Source organism: Aristolochia californica, unplaced genomic scaffold (assembly GCF_029961685.1).
Source record: "Aristolochia californica isolate CCGP_79_NKW_82.1479 unplaced genomic scaffold, dmAriCali1.0.hap1 SCAF_12, whole genome shotgun sequence".
Lineage (NCBI taxonomy): Eukaryota > Viridiplantae > Streptophyta > Magnoliopsida > Piperales > Aristolochiaceae > Aristolochia > Aristolochia californica.
This window is the reverse complement of record NW_027181793.1, coordinates 21224684-21245610: the sequence shown is the minus strand read 5'-3', so window position 1 is coordinate 21245610 and position 20927 is coordinate 21224684. Positions and strand designations below refer to the sequence as shown.

Genomic DNA, 20927 nt, shown 5'->3' with positions numbered 1-20927 from the left:
CACATGGGTGTCAAAGAAACAACAGATTGTCACATTGTTCACCTGTGAAACAGAATATGTTGCAGCTACTTTGTGTGTTTGTCATGCAATTTGGTTCAGAAATATATTGAAAGAGATAGGCTTAACACCAGAAGAGCCGACCAGAATCTGTGTCGACAACAAGTCAATCATTGCCCACGCAAAGAATCCAATATTCCATGATCGAAACAAGCACATTCATATTCGCTACCAGTATATAAGGGAGGTCATTGCAAAAAAGGATGTGCAAGTTTGAATATGTGAAGTCACAATATCAAGTTGTTGATATTTTTAGATTTCTTGTATAAAGAGGATTTGTATTTTAGCGTCTTGCATTTGCATAATGTCTTCGAAATAATATTTAATATCTTCAGCACTTAGAAGTTGGTGATCATCAATTTATTGAACAAATGGTCACAATCACTTGTCGCCCTACATTAACAATTCTATTGTTGCTGAGTTGCAACATTTAAATACTTACTCTAAGATGATGAGAGCAAAAAGATGTCTCACAAGTCCAACTTTTAGGTCACTCATTCAAATCTTCACGACCATTGGAGTGCTTACAGCCTATCATCTTCAGCACTCACCTGAAAACTTGAAGCCCTAGCTGTGGAGTAATAGGTTGGGAAACCCTCCCCGTTGAACTCGTCTGGAAATGGGTCAGGGGGTATTTGAATTTCACTATTTCCTTCAAGCATCTGAATCACTTTTCTCATGGGGGGGTCGGTTTGTGGCAATGTGTTGAATGCACCAAAGACCCACCATGCACATCTTTTCAAGGATCTCCTCTTCTCCTTCTCCTTCTCTTTCTCCTCCTCCTTCTCTTTCATCTTCTATTTGTCCTTCATTTATCACTGTTTCTATTGCACTCACTTCCTGGATCATAGCTCTCGCTTTTGGATCACGTATCCCTGCCTTCTTGAATACCCAATCTGGAAAAAAAGCTCGGCTAGTATTTTCCTCAGTCAAATCACTGTTCTTCCTTCTTCTAGCCATTTCTAAAAGAAGCATCCCATAGCTATACACATCAGACTTGTCTGTTATCTGTCCATAGGCCTGTGTCCAAATCTCCGGTGCAGCATACCCTGGTGTCCCTTGAGCATGCGACAATGATAAATGGCTGTGATCTTTATCGATAAGTCGAGCCAGTCCGAAGTCTGCCACTTTGGCTGTCAAGTTGGAATCGATTAAAACGTTATGAGGCTTAATATCTAAATGTAAGATCTTGTTTCTGCATCCTTCATGCAAGTACAATATCCCCCTAGCAGTCTCCACTGCTATATTATACATTTGTCGGGAGGTGAGACTCAACACATCTTCTTTGCCTTCTTCTTGATCTTCTGATCCCTTCTTATCAAAGATATATTTATCCAAAGAACCCTTTTCTATGAATTCATAAACCAATGCTCTATTATTGTCTTGGGCACAATAACCGAGTAGATCCACCAAATGTTGATGGTGAACTGTCCCAACAGTTGCAACTTCATTCATGAACTGCTTCTCTTTCTGCTCCGATCGCTTCAAGAGCTTGACTGCAACAGCTCCAGTTCCTTCAATGAACCCTTTGTAGACACTCCCAAATCCTCCTTCCCCAAGCTTTGTGGAGAAATTGGAAGTGAACTTCTTTATTTGAGAGTAAGAGTACCTTGTAGGTGAAATCCCATCAATCACCTTTTCATCGTCGATTTTGCTTTCTCCTTTCGTCCGGATCACACACAAGATCACTGCTGTTGCAGCTGCAACCAGAACTACTACTGATGCAGAAGCAATTATAGCTGCATACAGTGTGAAGGGAGCTTATCATCAAATTTAGTTTTCCTTTGGAAATAGCATGCTAAAGTCTGAAGTCATGTCAAGGGTGATCTTACTCGATTATAGGGAATATTTTATAAGTTTAAGCACAGTATTATAAATATATTATAAGTTAAACCGTTGGACAATTTATTAAATATTGAAGGGTGTAAACACAGTATCACCAAAGGAAGACTTCCATACATCAATAATAGAATGGATATTAAACATAGACTGATTACGGTATCAAACTAATCAGTCCTTGTTATGAAACCTTATTTAGTTGTCCTAATACAAGAGGGAAAAGCGTGAAAGTCACACTTTGGGACTGGTGTTTCAAAACATTCTTTTGTTAGAGACGTGAAAAAACTGCAGTTTACCTGCAGTAATCCTTGTAGAAATCTTGTGCTTTCTCTCCCTCGGTAACCAAGTCCTTAGGTCTTCGATCAATCCTAGAACAAAAAAAATATACGTGTATAGATATGAAAACCATCAAGGGGCTAACTCCAGATTTTAGCTACTAAAATGAAGAAATTTCAGATTCATACCATCAGAGCAGTTCAACCGATGTGCGCTCGAAGCACAGAAGCACACGAACTCCCTATCTGGGCTCGACCCACACCGCCCCCCACTAGTCTCACAACCCCTGCAAGACGTCGACCTTGTGTACCGAATCCTGAATCCCTCACTCCTAAGGAAGCCTCTCAAATCTCTAATGGCGGTCACATTAACCCCCTCCCTCTTGTAAACCGGGAATTTCTCACACTCAGCGTAGTTATTGAAATCGTTACTGTAAAAACAGAAGTTATTGTTACCCGTACTGCCCTCCTTGCACTCCAAGCAGGAACTCGGCTGGAGACTGCCAGGCTGGGCCGATCTGGGTGGCTGCGTGCAGTTGAGGTGGAGCCCTACCTGGTACTCTTTAGGAAGGGTGAAGAGCGTTGGGTCCGTGACGAACTTCTTCCTGGTCATGTGCCCACAGCCGAATAATGACTCAAAGGCGACCGGGAATGTGATCCCAGCTGTGTCGATGCTGATGTTGCCGAGGAAGCGGCAGGGTTCTGCTAGAGGGACGCGTTTGCTGTAGAGGACGATGTAGTCGTTGTTGACACAGGTGGTTTTCTGGTCGGGGTGAGCGCAGAAGCTTGAGAGGGAAAAAGGGTAGCGAAGGGAGACGTTGCCGCAGGAGGAAGAGCCGCAGAGGTTGTAGTAGTAGGCGGGGTCTGTGCTTGTTGGTGCTTCCTGTAACTGGCTCAATGAGAATGAGAGAGTTACGAAGAGACTTGTGAAGAGGAAGAGGAATGGAGTTTCCATGGTGGGTATGTAGCAATTGATTGCTGGATTCCAATGTTGGAACCTCTACAGAGTGGTGAAAAAAGAAAATGGGCAGGCATCTGGGAACGAATAATTTGAGTTGCTTGGATCCATTTCTTCCTCAAACCAAGCCAAAGACTGGAGAATAAATTAACCAGTTTTTGTTGATATTGTTTCACTGAGAAAATTAAGGATGTTAAATGTGTCAATCGGCCCGGCAATTTTTTTTAAAAAAAAATTGCCATCTCTTTGAATTTTCCATGTTCCTTGTGGAGTAACTCTAACGGCACTGCTGACACCCGTGTGTGTCAAATCGAACATGACCATGGCTACCAAGAGAAGAAGGAACCAACCTGCAAGACTGAGTGAAGTCCATGGAAGAGGTAGGAAGACAAGTGACATAAAGTGGGACCCCGTCCATTAGAGCCCTTAAATTCTTTTGCAACAGTTGTAGGTGAAGACGCATAAGGCAGTGGTCCAATATTCATGTGAGACCATATGCCTCGAGCATCAGAGATTGTGATCTGATGCGTCTACCTGGGGTTAAAGTTGTAGGCCTCATTTGACTTCATAAAGCTTTAAAACTCGCACTCGTTGGAAAGCTAAAAAATAATGAAATCGGGTAAATCTTCAGGATAACATGATCAAGATTATACATGTCTGAGAGAGGTTCCCATAGTATAACATTTGGGTTTACCTTTTATTTTTTAATAAATTTTACTTTCCATCCCCTGTATTTACCTGCATATGTTTTTTCTTAGATTCCAATAAGGCTTTCAACATGCACATAATCTCTGATTTTATTCCTTATTCTTACTTCAATCTGCTCACAAGTTCTCAGTTCGTTCTTAAAGACTCCAGTTGTCTCACATGGTAACAATCTTGATGCCGAACAGGATAGCGATTATCCTACAGACGATTCCACCGATAATCTTCGGGGGAAATTTACAATAGGTCACCCTAAAAACACAAAGAAAATACATGTTGTTTCGATTCTCAATCTCAATATTCAACAATCTATCTTCTTTGTTCACAAAACAGAGTTATAAACACAATTCCATGCCCCCGACAAGCCCAGGCTACAGCTAAAAAAAAACCAAACAAACCCAAACCGGGTTCAGGAAGCTGGATCCGACTACGTACCCGCATCACGCTTCGTTCCTGCATCAGTCGCCTTGGGTGCGAAATAACTCGTCCTCGAGTTCACAGTAGTGTCATCGCAAGCTTGTAATTGGCATTACTCGTGGGAATGGCTAGCTTCCCCAGCTCAGGTAGCAGTCCAGGAGGAAGGTCCTCCTCTATGTCTCCACGCTCTATCTCAACTAAAAACCTGGACAGTGAAAGCAGGTTAGTAGTATCAGCTATTGGAGTAGGAGTGGGTCTTTCTCGACGAGGTGCCAACACAATCTTCTTCACTTTGATGCTAAGGGAATAGGTATTCTTCCGCCCATCATGAATAACAATGAGATCATATTGCCAAGAACGGCCTAACAAGACATGACAAACATCCATAGAGACAACATCACACCAAGCATTATCAAAATATTTCATGTCGATGGAAAAAAGATACTAGGCACCGCCTATCGATTGTTACCGCATTGCTGTTACTCATCCACGACAAGTTGTACGGTTGGGGATGACAATCTGTCGTCAACTGCAATTTCTGGACAGTCTCTTTTGACACGACATTCTCACAGCTACCACTGTTAATGATCATCTTGCAGACTGTATCTGCAATTGTACAGGTCGTGTGGAAAAGAATGGTCCACAACCAATCATCCTCTGAATCCCCCTTGGGAGTCAACAGACTCTTACGAACAAGCAAAGTCGCATGGCCATCACCATACAATACTTCTCCATCCTCATCATCATCATACACAAGTTCACCAAGCTCCGCATTTTTATCTACCACGTCTTCCTCAATCAGAAGATCGTTGCCCTTCTGACTAGCAGGTTTCCTACACTTAGTGGCCTTATGGCCCTGCTCACCACATTAGAAACATCCAATATGTGAGTTAGAGGTACCTTGTGTAGGGTACTGGGCAGGAACAGACTCTGGAGGACGAGCTAGTGGGTTGCTTTGATCGCTGCTGATCATGGGCCTCCTGTTCTGCTGTTTTTCCTCAGCCAATGCACGCTGGTAGGCTTCAGAAACGGTCCACAGTGAGTAAGACTAAGGACATACTGCAGCGGTTGGCATACCCCCCCCCCCAAAATACCGTGCCACCATTTGCTCTTTCGTCTCAGATATCATTCTGGGCGATCAACTGATAGAACGCCTCCGTATAATCATCCACCGATCTCGGGCCTTGCCGCAACAAATGAAGTCGCTGAAACAAGGTTTGAGTATAGCCGAAAGGAAAGAAGTGATCCTTCATCTTCTTTTTCATTTTTTTCCCAATCAGTGATCTTGGCCATGCCATGTCAGTCTCAGGATCGCCTCAACTGCTCCCACTGTGCAGATGTTATGCCTTTGAGTTTGATGGCAACCAGTTTCACCTTGACACGATCTGGGACTTCCTTATACTCAAAGATACGTTCTATCTCATGCAAACAGTCGACGAATCCTTCGGCCTGTAACGTACCAGAAAACTCAGGTACCGTTACTCTGAAACCGAGGTCTACAGGTCGATCCCCCTAACCGCGGTGCTCCCTGAATCGAGCATGATTGCGATATGGGTTTTCGAACTTGGCATCGGAATCGTGATCTTCCATCTCACGAGCACCGAAATCCTGCATCGTTAGACGCTGGGTTAACTCCGCGACTTGCCTATGCAAATCTTCAAGTATCACCGCCTGAACATTACGACTATGACCACGACCACTAGCCATAGAAACTGGCGAAAATATATATATTTTTTTCAAAATTAGGGTTTTCCCAAATGGAAAAGTACCTCGATACTGATGAAATGCCTCCCAAAATCGGAATTTTGGTGCCACGAAACCTTAGGTTCGGTGATCCTGTGTTCGGTAAGTTCTGAACCTATCTGTGGTGACGACGGCAACGTCAATGGCAATTTCGGCCACGGCGACGTCGTGCGACGGTTCCGGCAGCGACAACGTCCTGCTCGAGCTTCCGAGTCCCGAGACTCTGTTTCTCGACGACTCACTCTCTTCAGCCAGCAGCAGTGCCTTTTCTCGGCGACGGCGATGGTAACGGTGTCGATTCCGCCCTAGTTGCTTCTCACAGCAGCGTATTTGGCAAGACCAACCTTCTTCCCCAGCTTGAAGCTCTAATACTTGTCAAGAGAAAGAGGAATGGAGTTTCCATGGTGGGTACGTATCAATTGATTGCGTGATTCCAATGTTGGAACCTCTACAGAGTGGGGAACAAAGAAAATGGGTAGGCAGCTGGGAACGAATAATCCGAGTTGTTTGGATCCATTTATTCCTCAAACCAAGCACTAAATGAGTCAACAGGCCTGAAAGATATTAAAAAAAAATTGCCAACTCTTTGATTTTTCATTGTTCCTTCTGGAGTAACTCTTACGGCACTGCAAGTCGCCAGTCGGACACGACCCAGTCTACAAATGAAAAGAAAAGGAACCGACCTGCAAGACTGAGTAAAGTCCATGGAAGAGGCACGAAGATAAGCGACACAAAGTGGGACCCCGTCCATGAGAGCCCTTAAATTCTTTTGCAATTGTTGTAGGTGAAGACGCATATGGCAACGGTCCAGTATTCATATGAGACCATGTGCATCGAGCATCAGAGACCTCATTTGACTTCATAAGGCTTAAAACTCGCAGTCGTTGGAAAGCTTAAAAATAATGAAATCGGGTAAATTTTTAGGATAACATGATAAAGATTATACATGTCTATGATAGAGTTCAGGTAGACAAACTCATCCAGCTAAGTTGTTAATTGGAGCTTCCCATAGTATAGCATTTGGGTTCTTAAAGACTCCAAGTTATCTCACAAGGTAACTAATAGAACAATTTTTTGAATTGTTTGAATATTTTTATCATTGAATTTTTCATCAAGCCATTTTAAGGTGAGTTAAAGGGTAGTTTTCCCTAGCTTTGGGGTCTTTCCAAATTTATGAATTATTATTTTCCATATATCTATGACAAAAGAACATTTTTTTAAAGATGTGGATGCCCCTCTTAAGAGGAAAGTCATCATATGGGATTCTTTCTGATAAAGATAAATGATGGTTATCAATGGTCATGACACATCAATTTCCTTTGATGAACTGCATGAAAAAATCATCAAAAAGGAACTATCACTATGTGTGCATCAAGCTCACTCATCTCCACCTCCAACTTCTACAAATTCAGCCAATTCTCACTCTAATTTTGGCAAGTCATACACAACGGCAACCTAGGGCATCCTCCTACCGCCCCTGCCAACTCCTGCCTCAAGTCTCACCAACACTATCACTCTAGATGGTCGATCTCAGCCTCGACCCTACTTAGGTCCTTACATGTGGTGTCGTGAAAAGGACACATTGTTCCATAGTGTCCTGGCTTTTGTCAGTTGCACCCGTTCTTGCCAACGCCCCAGACTCCTCGCCAACCTCCTCACTCACAACCTCGCCCTTCATCATCATGGCAACCACAAGCACATCTTGCAACCACCAACTCTCTTAATAGTTGTACATGCTTCTGGATAATGAAATATCACACCATGTTACCATCGACTTGAGTAATCTCTCTATTCATACTCATGACGGCACTGATAACACTGTGATTGGTGATGGTACGGGTCTCCCTGTTACTCATACTGGTAAGAAATCTCTCTCTACACCCTAATGTAAATTTTCCTTAAAAATGTTCTTTGTGTTCCTACCATGCAAAAGAATCTTATTTCTATTTCTCAGTTTTGTAAATTTAATCATACTTCCATTGAATTTTTACCTACTTTTTTTCGTGTGAAGGATCTTTACACTGGGGAATCACTTTTGTAGGGTCGAACTAAGGATAGTGTGTACGAATGACCGTTGTCCTCAATCCTGTCTTCATTGATCATCGCCTTTTCAGTGTTAAGACCATTTTGTCTACATGACATCATTGCTTAGGTCATCTATCATCTACAATTCTCAGGCACATCATGACTTTTCAGTTAGATTTATCGTATTCTCTAAATTTTAATTTTAATTAAAATTATTGTCAATGCAATAAGATTCACAAATTACCATTCTCTCACTACTCGTTTTGTCTCTTCTTCCCCTCTTTATATTATTTTCTTGGATGTATGGACATCTCTTATTTCTTCTACTGATGATTTCAAATATTATGTAATTTTTATTGATCACTTTGGAAAGTGTATCTGATTTTACCCTCTCAAATGGAAAATGCATATGTTTCATACATTTGTCTGGTTTAAATCTTTTGTTGAAAACTTCCTTGGTAAACATATTAAAACACTCTATTATGATAATCGGGGGGAATATAAAAAAATTTCTCTTTTCTAGCTACCAATGACATTTCTCATCCAAAGTCCCCTCAACATACACCTAAACTCAAAGGGTATTCTGAATGACGACATCATCATATTATTAAAATAGGTATGTCTTTTCTTTCTCATGCATTCATACCTCTATCTTACTGGCCATATATTTTATCTACTATTGTCATCTCATCAACCGTCTACCTACTCCCACTCTGTGTTCCTCTCCATGTATCATTCTTGGGTACTCTACCACTCAAAGTGCCTATTTATGTCTTGAACTCACTACCTCTAATATATTATGCATCACGTCATGTTAAATTCGTAGAGTTTATCTTCCCCTTCACTACTCTTCAGTCTCACCTCGATCGCCTTCATCTAACACACTCTCCCACTGATGTTCTTCTGTGTCCTTACTTTTGGTTACCACCACATCAACTACAACTTCGATCTTTGCGCCCTCTGCAAACTCCATTCAAGACCTCGCACCTAACACCACTCCAACACTTAACCCTACTCAAAAACCTCCCTCATCGGCCGACCACACCCATCATTCCTACTTGTTTCCCCCTTCCCCGGGTTATAGTCACCCGACCAAAGAACAACATTTACAAGCCCATCCAAAAATTAAACCCCATTGATCCCAAACGGTGTCAGGCTATGTCTGATGAGTATGATGTTCTTGTTCGGAATGGGACATGGGAACTTGTTCCCTTGGTTCCCTCGTAGAATTTGGTTGCTTACAAATGGATTTTTTGTACTAAATATCTATCTAATGGATCTATTGACAGGTACAAGGTTCACTTAGTTGCCAAAGGGTTTCACCAACACTCTGGGGTTGATTATCATGAAACCTTTAGTCTTGTTGTTAAGCTTACCACTATTCACATTGTTCTTAGCTTTGTCGTCAGTCATGGTTGGTCACTTCGGCAACTTGATGTTGATAATGCATTTCTCCAAGGTACTTTGGCTGAGACAATTTTTATGACACAACCACCGGGCTTCATTGATCGTGACCATCCCCACCAAGTCTGCAAAATTTGCAAGCTTATCTACGGTCTCAAACAAACTCCACGTGGTTGGTATCATGAGTTGTACCAGTTTCTTATCACCTTTGGCTTCACCAAATCTCATGCAGACTCCTCTCTATTTATCTTTCACACAGGTACTGATGTGTTGTATATTTTTGTCTATGTAGATTACATCATTATTATAGGAGACAATGATCAAGCTATGGAAACGTTCATCAACCTTGCTCAAGAATTTTCACTCAAGAATCTTGGCTTCTTGACTTACTTTCTTGGAATTGAAGTTGTTCCCCATTCTCAAAGATTACTTATGTATCAACGTCAGTATATTTGTGTTCTCCTTGCTTACACACGCATAACAAAAGCAAAGCCTATAACTACGCCTCTTATCACGGTATCTACACTCACACTTTAGTCTGGCATGACACTCTCTGATCCATCTGAATATCAAATTTTAGTTGGTAGTCTCCAATACTTGTCTCTTACATGCCCTGACATTCTTATGTGATGAATAAGTTGTCTCAGTTTTTGCATCACCCTACTACTGACCACTGGGATGTTGTCATGCGATTGTTGCACTATCTTTGTGGGACTTTGGATCATGGTATTGTCCTACATCGATAATCTTCTTTGTCTCTCCATGTGTTCTCTGATGCAGACTGGGCAAGAAACAATGATGATTTCACTTCCATAGGTGCCTATGTTGTTTTACCTAGGCCGTAATCCTATTTGGAGTTCTAAGAAACAACGGACTATGGCCCGCTCGTCTATTGAAGCAAAATATCGCTTTGTTGCAATCACTGTAGTTGAGATCCATTGGACCTACTATCTTCTCATTGAACTTGGTATTTTTCTTCCATAATAACCAATGTTGTATTTTGATAATGTCGATGTTATAAATTTATTCTCTAATCCAGTATTTTACTCTCGCATGAGACATGTAGCTTTGGATTACCACTTCATTCAAGAACAAGTTCAGAGTGATAGCAGATGATCTCACCAAACCGCTTTCGCATAACATGCTTGATCCTCTTGAAGACTAAGATTGGACTCTCCTCTCAGAGATCCATCTTGCGGGGGCATGATAGAGATAAAGGATAAAGGATACGTATCCTATTGTAACACCAATACTCAAGGATAACTCTTATCCTCACTGTAATGTTTATCTTCTCTTTGGTTTAATCTCTCCATAATCTATAAATTGAGCTTGTCTCTATCAATGTAAACACGAAATATTTTCTTCTCTACACTTTCTATTCTTCCTCGGAGAAGAAACTCCATAAAAAAGAATTTATATTTTTGGAGATATTTGAGTTTCCATATAATTTTTTTTAAATAATTAAATTAAAAATATTATTTAAATATATATATAAATAAATAAATTTTAACTAAATATAATAAATGAGTAAATAAATAAGTATGAACTAAGTATATAAATAGTTAAATAATTTTTTATTATAACTAATTTTTTGGTTAAATGGCATTCTTAGAGTTGAATAATTATATGTCAGTTAATTTTTATAAAAAAATAACCCTAGCCTAGTTACATTTTTTTTTTATATTTGTTAGTTTTGATAAGTACAATAGGTAATTTTTTTACTCAGTGGCATTCTTAGGTGTCCCGTAAAAACCCTCTAATAACCTACCTTCCCGTGAAACTCTCCCTCCCTATCTGAAACCATTGCTTCCTTGGTTGACAAAAAAATACTATTGAATTCTGGTTCACAAAAGACCAAACTCCTGATTTTTTTTTCTTATTATCCTAGTGAAGAGAGAGTGGTTTTGTTCTTCCCGTAGAGAGCTAGTCTCTTCTCCTCTCTTGCAGCTACAAGAAATTTTACTTTTCTTAGTGATTTTTTTTGCCGAGAAAAGAATTCTCAACGAATTTTTTTGTCAAGAATAACCTACAAAAAAATTAATTGTCAAAAAATGAATTTCATGGACAATAATTAACCATTTTTCAGTGAAATTATTTTTCCAATAATATTTTTCTTAGTGAAATTATTTCATAGAATAGTTTGAATTAGTTAAAAAAAATTTAAAATAAATTCTTGGTGAAATAATTTTGTTGATAAATAATTTTATTTTTAAAATATTTTAATTTTTATGAAATTAAAAAATTATCAGTGAAATTATTTCTTCGAGAATAGTTTTATGGTGAAATAATTTTTTTGAGAATAGTTTTTAAGACTACATAATTTCAATGAGAATAGTTTTTTGGCAAAATTGTTTTACCAAGAATAGATTTTATGGTGAAGAAATTTCTCCAAGAATATTTTTTTTATGTTTGTATAAATTTATAAATTTTTTTTAAAATTTTTAATGTATTTAATAAAAATATAATAAAAAACTAAATAAATTGAATTTTTAATATTTATATGATTGAATAAATACAAAATAAGTACAAAAATTACAAATACTGATATTCAAAAATAATACTAAAAGTCCAAAAATTTAAAAAAAAAAATTGTTATGATGAAGGACCAAGGTTGGAGGAAATAGAACTGGCTGGGAACTGTGAAGATGATCCAAAATTATAGGAAAGAGTCACTATTACACGAGAAGCTAACAAGCTCATCGTATGAGTCATCTGGGCTTCAAGCCTACACACCCGGACTATAGGTGTTGCCAAAGTTGATTCCCACAGAGTGAAACCCAGTTCCTCAATGAGGTCCAAACGGTTGGGCAAATTCACCACAACAATCTTGTTAGGTTTCTGGGATTTTGTTTCCAGCAATCAAAGAGAGCTCTTGTTTATGAGTTCATGGAAAATGGTTCCTTAGAGAAGTACATTCATCGAAAGAACAAACCACCATTAGAGAGGCTAAGTTGGAGCCAACTTCATGACATTGCTCTGGGAACAGCTGGAGGAATTGCATATCTCCATGAAATAACAGAGGAGCTTCGTCTCCCGATTTGGGAATTTTCCATAAGCAATTTTATCATGGTATCAGAGCTAGATGAGATCTCGTTTCCTGTTCGTCAAATAGATTCTTCAAATCCGTATTATCTTCATCACGACGACAATCCGGGAAATATTCTCGTTACTCAACTTCTCACCGGTGAAAACTTCAACACCTGGCGTCGCTCGATGATAATGGCGTTAATCGCCAAGAACAAGGTATGTTTCGTTGATGGATCTCTTTTGTCTCCTTCTGAAACATCCTCTATGTTTCATTTGTGGATTCGTTGCAACAATATGGTGCTCTTGTGGATCTTGAATTCACTTTCACGGGAGATAGCTGCCAATGTCATTTACGCTGATTCAGCTCAAGCGATGTGGTCCGAACTCAATGAGAGATTTTCGCAAGGGAATGGACCTCGCATTTATCAATTGCAGAAGTCCATTGCATCTCTCCTTCAAGATTATCTTTCCGTAAGTTCTTATTTTACAAAAATGAAAGGTCTCTGGGATGAATTGATGAATTACTGTCCATTACCTGTTTGTTCCTGTGACGCATTGAAGTCGTTGATGGAAATGCAGCAACAAGACTATGTTATGCGATTTTTAATGGGACTAAATGACTCATTTTCGCACATTAGAGGTCAGATCCTCCTTAATGATCCACTGCCTTCCATTAACAAGGTCTATTCTTTGATAATTCAAGAAGAACGTCAATGAGAAATTGGAACTATAATGTTACCTGCCATACCTGCTGCTGCTACTGTTACTGCAGCAGCTGCTGCCATTGCTGATGCTCAATCTGTTCGTCAGAACAAGTCTAACCATCGTAAACCTATATGTTCTCATTGTTCCATACCAGGACATACAGTGGAGAAATGTTTTAAATTGCATGGAGGTCTTCCAATTCTTCTAACTCTTCCAATTTTTCTGCTAATCATTCTGCCTCTGCTAACAATGTTGCAGCAGAATCATCAACTATTTCTTCATTACCTTTAACTCCAGATCAATGTCAACAATTGTTGGCTTTACTCAATACTCAATCCTCAAATTTTTCGTCACACAATGCGAATATGGTAACATCTCCACTTGAACATTTATCTGGTAAGGGTGATTTTGCATCTTCACATTCTGTTTTTTCGTTTAATACTGTTAAATCTAGGTTGACTCATAATGATGAATGGATCATTGACACTGGTGCTACGGATCATATGGTTCATTCCATATCTTTTTTTGATTCATATAAGCCTATTCAGAATTCATTTGTAAAATTGCCAAATGGTTTTTCTGCGCCAGTTACACATATTGGATCCATTCATTTGTTTCCTCAACTCACATTATACAATGTTTTGTGTGTTTCTTCCTTCAATTTTAATCTAATTTCTATTAGCAAGCTTACTCAATCTTCATCATGTTGTATCACATTCTTTCATGATTTTTGTTTTCTTCAGGACCCCATCCATTGGAGCATGATTGGGAAGGGTAAAGCTTGTGAAGGGCTTTATATACTGCAGAAACCAGAACCACCTATGACCTCTCATAAAATTGTGGGTTCTAATTCTGTTTCTGGTTTTTATTCCAGAATTTCTGATTTTGACATTTGGCATAAGAGATTGGGTCATCCATCTCCATCTCGCATGAAATTGTTATCGTCTTTTGTTCCACAAATTGCTGGTTCTAATTCAATGGTTTGTGATGTATGTCCTCTTGCTAAACACAAGAGATTACCTTTTCCTTTACACAGTCAAACAAAAACATGTTGTTCTTTTGAACTCATACATTGTGATATATGGGGACCATTTCAATCCTCTTCCTTGGATGGTTTTAAATACTTTTTAACAATAGTTGATGATTATACTCGTAGTACTTGGGTTTACTTGTTGAAATCAAAATCTGATGCTTGGATTCTTTTACAACATTTCATAGTTCTGGTTGACACTCAATTTCATACTAAAATCAAGTATGTGAGAACTGATAATGGTAGTGAATTTGCTATGCCTTCATTCTTTGCTAGCAAAGGAATAATTCATCAACTCTCTTGTGTAGCCACTCCACAACAGAATTCAGTTGTAGAAAGGAAACATCAACACATTTTAAATGTGGCTCGAGCACTCATGTTTCAATCTCATTTACCTTTGCATTTCTGGTCTGATTCAATTCTTACTGCTGTTTGTTTGATAAATAGAATACCTTCTCCATATTTGCAAGGTAAAAGTCCTCATGAGTTGCTTTTCAATAAACCTCCTGTTTATGATCATTTGAAGGTTTTTGGATCCTTGTGTTATGCTTCCACTTTATCACATAACAGATCCAAGTTTGCTCCTAGAGCTCGTAGATGTATATTTCTTGGATATCCTCTTGCCATCAAGGGTTACAAATTATATAATCTTGATGATCATATTTCTTTTGTTTCCCGGGATGTCATATTTCATGAGCATGTATTTCCTTTTAAATCCATATCTCAGCATTTGAATTCATCTATTCCAGTTGTTCTTCCAAAATCATTGGTTGATTTTTTTTCTTAGCACTCTGATATTGCATCTCCTTCAATTGATCATTCATCTCATATACCTCTTGAATCTGAACCTTATTTTCAAAATCAGCATTCTGACACAGATCACACATTACCTGTCTCTAATGATCTTCCTCTTAGAAGATCTTCTCGAGCTCACAGGTTACCTGGATATCTGCATGATTTTCATTGCCATATGGCTTCTTCAACAGCTTTACCTCCAACATCTCCCAATACGATGGCTGGTTCTCAAACAGGTACTTTGTATCCTCTTTCCAATTTTGTATCTTATTCTCGTCTTAAATCTAAACATACAACCTTTGTTGTTGCTCTTTCAACATGTTTTGAGCCTAAAACATTCACTCAAGCTGTCAAAATTCCTCATTGGAGGACTGTCGTGGCTGAAGAAATTACAACTTTGGAAACAAATAAAACATGGATTTTAACAATTCTTCCACCTGGTAAGGCTACAATTGGTTGCAAATGGGTTTATAAGGTGAAGCTTCGTTCTAATGGGACATTTGAACGGTATAAGGATCGATTAGTTGCTATGGGGTTTACACAAAAAGAGGGTATTGATTATTTTGACACTTTTTGTCCTGTTGCTAAGATGGTGACAGTTAAATGTCTTCTTTCCATTGCTGCTATTAAAGGTTGACATCTTATTCAATTAGATGTCAACAATGCTTTTCTTCATGGGGATTTGCTTGAGGAAGTGTATATGGATTTACCTCTTGGTTTTGGTGATCAAGGTGATAAAAGAGTATGTCAGCTAACTAAGTCTTTGTATGGCTTAAAGCAAGCTTCACGCCAATGGTTTGAAAAATTTTCTTCAACCATAGTTTCTCTTGGTTTCCAATAGTCCAAAGCTGATTATTCTCTTTTTACCAAAACTCAAGGTTCCAGTTTCATGGTTTTATTAATATATGTTGATGACATATTGATAGCCAGTAATGATATGGCATTTGTAGACACCTTCAAAGTTTTTCTTCATCAGAAGTTCAAGCTCAAAGATCTTGGACCCTTGAAGTATTTTTTGGGACTTGAAGTGGCCTGTAATCAATCTGGGATATCCTTTTTTCAGCGCAAATATGTCTTAGATCTTTTGTCTGATACTAGTTTTCTAGCTTCTAAACCTGTCAAAACACCTATGGAGCAACATCTTAAGCTTTCACAATCTGAAGGTACTCTTCTTGAGGACCCTAAGATTTATCGAAGATTAGTTGGGAGGTTGCTTTATTTGACCATTACTAGACCAGATATAACTTTTGATGTACATCAACTAAGTCAGTTCATGGCTACTCCTCGGATGCCTCATCTCCAAGCAGTTCATCGTGTGTTGTAGTATATTAAGAATTCCCCTAGACAAGGTCTTCATTTTTCGCCTTCCTCCACACTTAACTTGACTGCCTTTATAGATTCTGATTGGGCTGGTTGTCCGGATACTCGGCGGTCTATTACTGGTTTTTGTATATTTCTTGGTAGTTCGCTTATTTCATGGAAATCCAAGAAGCAAACTGTGGTTTCTAGATCTTCTGCTGAGGCTGAATATCAGGCTCTTGCAAACACTGTTGTTGAGTTGCTTTGGCTCATTTACTTACTGAAGGATTTTCATATTTCTCATACTCATCCTGTAGCTGTTTATTGTGATAACAAATCTGTTGTTCACATTGCCACCAATCCAGTGTTTCACGAGCGTACAAAACACATCGAGATTGATTGTCATTTTGTGCGTGACAGAGTTCAAGATGGGTTTATTAAACTCTTCCACATCACTGCTTCTCATCAACTTGCTGATTGTTTCACTAAACCACTTGGCTTGCCATTGTTCTCTGCTTTTCTTTCCAAGCTGGGCATTCTTGACATTCATGTGCCAGCTTGAGGAGGGGGTATTACGAGTTACTGTTATGCTGAGTTGCTGAACTGAGTTGTAAATCGTGTTGCTGAGTTGTTCTGAGTTGTAAGTTGTAAATGGGTTGTAATGAGTTAATGTTGAGTTGTATGTGTGTTAAGTTAGCGAGTTAGGCAGTGCACCGACTCATTTTCATTTTTCCTTTTCGGTATATAAAACTTACAGAAGCGAATGTAAAGGTACTCTGTTTTTTTGAAATAACAGAGGAGCTTCGTCTCCCGATTTGGGAATTTTCCAGAAGCAATTTTATCATCTTGACGAGACTGAACAGAGTGAAACCCAGTTCCTCAATGAGGTCCGAACGGTTGGGCAAATTCACCACAACAATCTTGTTAGGCTTCTGGGATTTTGTTTCCAGCAATCAAAGAGAGCTCTTGTTTATGAGTTCATGGAAAATGGTTCCTTAGAGAAGTACATTCATCGAAAGAACAAACCACCATTAGAGAGGCTAAGTTGGAACCAGCTTCATGACATTGCTCTGGGAACAGCTAGAGGGATTGCATATCTCCGTGAAGAATGTCGAAGCCGGATATTACATTGTGATATCAAGCCTCATAACATCCTACTTGACAGAAAATTTCAGCCAAAGGTTTCAGATTTTGGATTGGCTCAGTTGATGAATAGGGAACATAGCCATGTGACAGTCTCAGGTGGCAGGGGAACTCCAGGTTATGCTCCACCTGAGATGTGGTGGAAAATATATGGAGGCATCACAGAGAAATCTGATGTTTATAGTTTTGGTATGGTTCTATTGGAAATGGTTGGGGGAAGGAACTTTGATGCAGATGCAAGCAAGGCTAGTGAGATGTACTTCCCAGAGTGGGTCTACAGGCACCATGTGCTGCACAATGGCAGTGGAAGTCCCAGCAGCAATGACAGCAACAGCAGCAGCGGCAGGAGATCTGCAGGTTCAAAATGGCAGATGTGTGAGGGGGAGGAAGAGCAAAGGATAGCAAGAAAGATGGAGCTTGTGGGTTTGTGGTGTATTCAGTTTTCACCCGCTAAACGGCCTGATATGAGAAAAGTAGTTAAAATGTTGGAGGGGATTGCAGTGATTGAAGCACCACCTGTTCCATTTGATGCTACTGTGTCGCAGTTGGGAAGACCGATGTAGAAAACATAAGCAGGATTCTGCGTGTTTATCAGATGATGCCTTAATCCCATGGCGACAAGAACAGTCATGGTCTCTCTGTGTGCCAGATATTTTCTCCTGTAATTGAAGCACGGATTCTGGACTTTCATTAGTTTTCCAGAGTATTGTGTGCCCGATCTTGTTAGTGCACGCTGAGGGAAAGGTAAGGGAATTTGAATTCACTATTACTTATCCAAAATCATTATTGTACGCCCAGCGAATGAAAGAGAAATCTGAGGGTCGCCGCTAGTCCTCAAAGCCTTCCTCCCAATGCTCCTCGCTCTCGACCCCTCAACGTCCAATCTTTGTCTCAGCCACATCTTCTCCTTTCTCCAGCTCTCGTCCCTCACCCTTCATCTTCGTCCCCGTTGTTCATCCTCTCAACGCCCTAAAGCCTAAACCGACGATATCATCAATTCCTCTCAGCCTCTCTCAAAGCCGAATTTCATAAATTTATTAAATAAGTGAATTAAATTAATATTTTAATTATAATTTGTAATTATTTTATTAAATTAGACTAAAATAAAATCCTCTTATTTATTAATAAAACCATCTTATAAAATTTTAATATATCAATATATTTATATAATAAAATATCCTATTTAATTATTTATATAAATTTATGACTTTTATATTATATTAAATTACTAATTTAAGAGTGATAATTTAGATATTTTAAAATTAAAAATTTGATCAGGTATCTAGAAATTATAAAAATAAATATTTTTTGTTTTAAGTATTCTATTTTTCATAAATAATTAAATTAATATTTTTTATTTTAATTTGTAATTATTTTATTAATAAAAAAATATTTCAAAATATTTTTATATAATAAATACCCTATACTATATTAAATTACTAATTTAAGAGTGATAATTTAGATGTTATAAAATTAAGAATTTGATTAAGTATTTAGATGTTATAAAAGTAAACATGTTTGTTTTGGTATATTATTTTTCATATTTAATTAAATTAATATTAAAATTACTTATTTTATTTTATTAATTGAAAAGTTAAATAAAACTATCTTAATAATGCAGAATCTATCAAAGTATTTTATTAATAAACTCCTTCTTCACTTTCTACATGGTATTAATTAATAATATATTTACACAAAATTTAAATTATCAAGTTACACTATTCATTATCACTATTAATCACTAATATAATACAGTAATTAAAAATAAATATAATGAATAAATAAAAATTATTTTAGTAATAGCACAAGATGGATTTTTACATGGTATTAATTAATAATATATTTACACAAAATTTAAATTAATTAATTGATCAAATGCATATTGTAACTATATATTATTTACCAGAATTAAATATCTAGTTTAATATAGTTAAAAAAATTAATAAATAAATAAATTTACAAGTTTATTAATAACCTAAAGAAGATTATTCTAATAACGAGTTCGTGCCTTTAATATTGAAATCATCAAGTTACAAGTTTAGTACACAACAATCATATAAAATAAAAAAATTAACCATACTAATAAGTCTTGCAACGTCATAATTCAAAAATCATCATTAATACATAACAATCTTCCCAAAGAAGATAGTGTACTTAAAACGCATTACAAATATTTTCTTGCATAATATTTAAGCCACCAGACCCGCTCTTCTACTGTCATCTCTGTAAACATGACCTTTTTACTTGGCAATTTAACCATTCAGGAGCGCAATACTTCATGTCGTCCTACAGGTTCGGGATTTCTCTGAGGGCTTTGACCCAATCTCTTTCGACATCGCCCTCTTTAGGGTTCATAACATCATTCAATGTCTGAGCGATACGGTTAACTGCATCAATGAATCTACCAGTGTCATTAGTGGACACATCGTTTCTCTTTCTATGGTGACTTGAAGATAACGGGTTACTTCTTTGAGATTGCTAAGCTAACTACATCAACATCCTCGAGCTCGTCCATTAGGACAGGATGTGACTCATGGAGGAGTTCATTGCCCAGATCTACAAGAGTTATATTAGTTGTTCCCATGGTTATTGAGTTTCCCACTACTAAAACCAATTTGTCGTAAAGGGGGCTGCCTTCACGTCTATACTTTTCAGCATCTCTATGCTCTTACAAGAATAAAACATCCTTTAGACGTCTTGGAATAATGTTCTAGTAATGCGGAAAATATACAAAATATTTTACAATACATCATGATTTACTGACCTTTATGTAGTCTTGCCATATAGAAAGACATGCAGTAGGTCGTTGTGTGCTTGCATCCCAACCGAACCCACTAGTGTTGAGACAGCTCGTTACTGTTTGGTATGTTTTCTCCCATGATTTTGTTCGATTCTTGATATGCTCAATAGTTTTTTTTTTATTTATTGACTGCATCATCATTGAACTTATTGACACATTCCATATATACCTCATGCTTCCAAACCCTATTGGGTAACTTGTTCCCTATATTGACCTACTCGACCAAGAGATCGAGCATTTTGTTGTCCTCTTCGAAGGTCCAAATGTCATATGATCGAGCAATTGGTTGTCTTCTTACAACCATTTATAGTCTAAATCCGAGATGGACCTCATGAAAAAAACTTTATCAGACAACCATTACCCGTCACGGAAACACAAACCACAAAAAAATAAAATACCATGTGGTGGATATTTATAAAACTCGAATATTCTTACCACATGGCAAACACATTCCATAGTACTTCAAAATTTTACAATAACATTCTCAAATATTTCAAAATTAATCAAACTATTTTCATTGCAAATGCACTAAACAATGCAAAAACACACACATCAAGAGCAAATCCACCGAACACCCCTAGTAGTGCCCCATATGACTTCGCAGTCACTACAAATTGTACCTCGTCAGTGATGGGGGTCGGGTTTCGTTGGCAAATGGACGCCCGTGTAGGTGACTCAGCTTTATTTGAACTACACCCCAAACTC

The 20927-nt window shown here is 38.1% G+C and overlaps 1 pseudogene; it reads right to left on the bottom strand.

Annotated features, from left to right (window-relative positions):
• Positions 1-532: 532 nt before the first annotated feature.
• Positions 533-3126, bottom strand: LOC137946696 (rust resistance kinase Lr10-like; annotated as a pseudogene).
• Positions 3127-20927: the final 17801 nt, after the last annotated feature.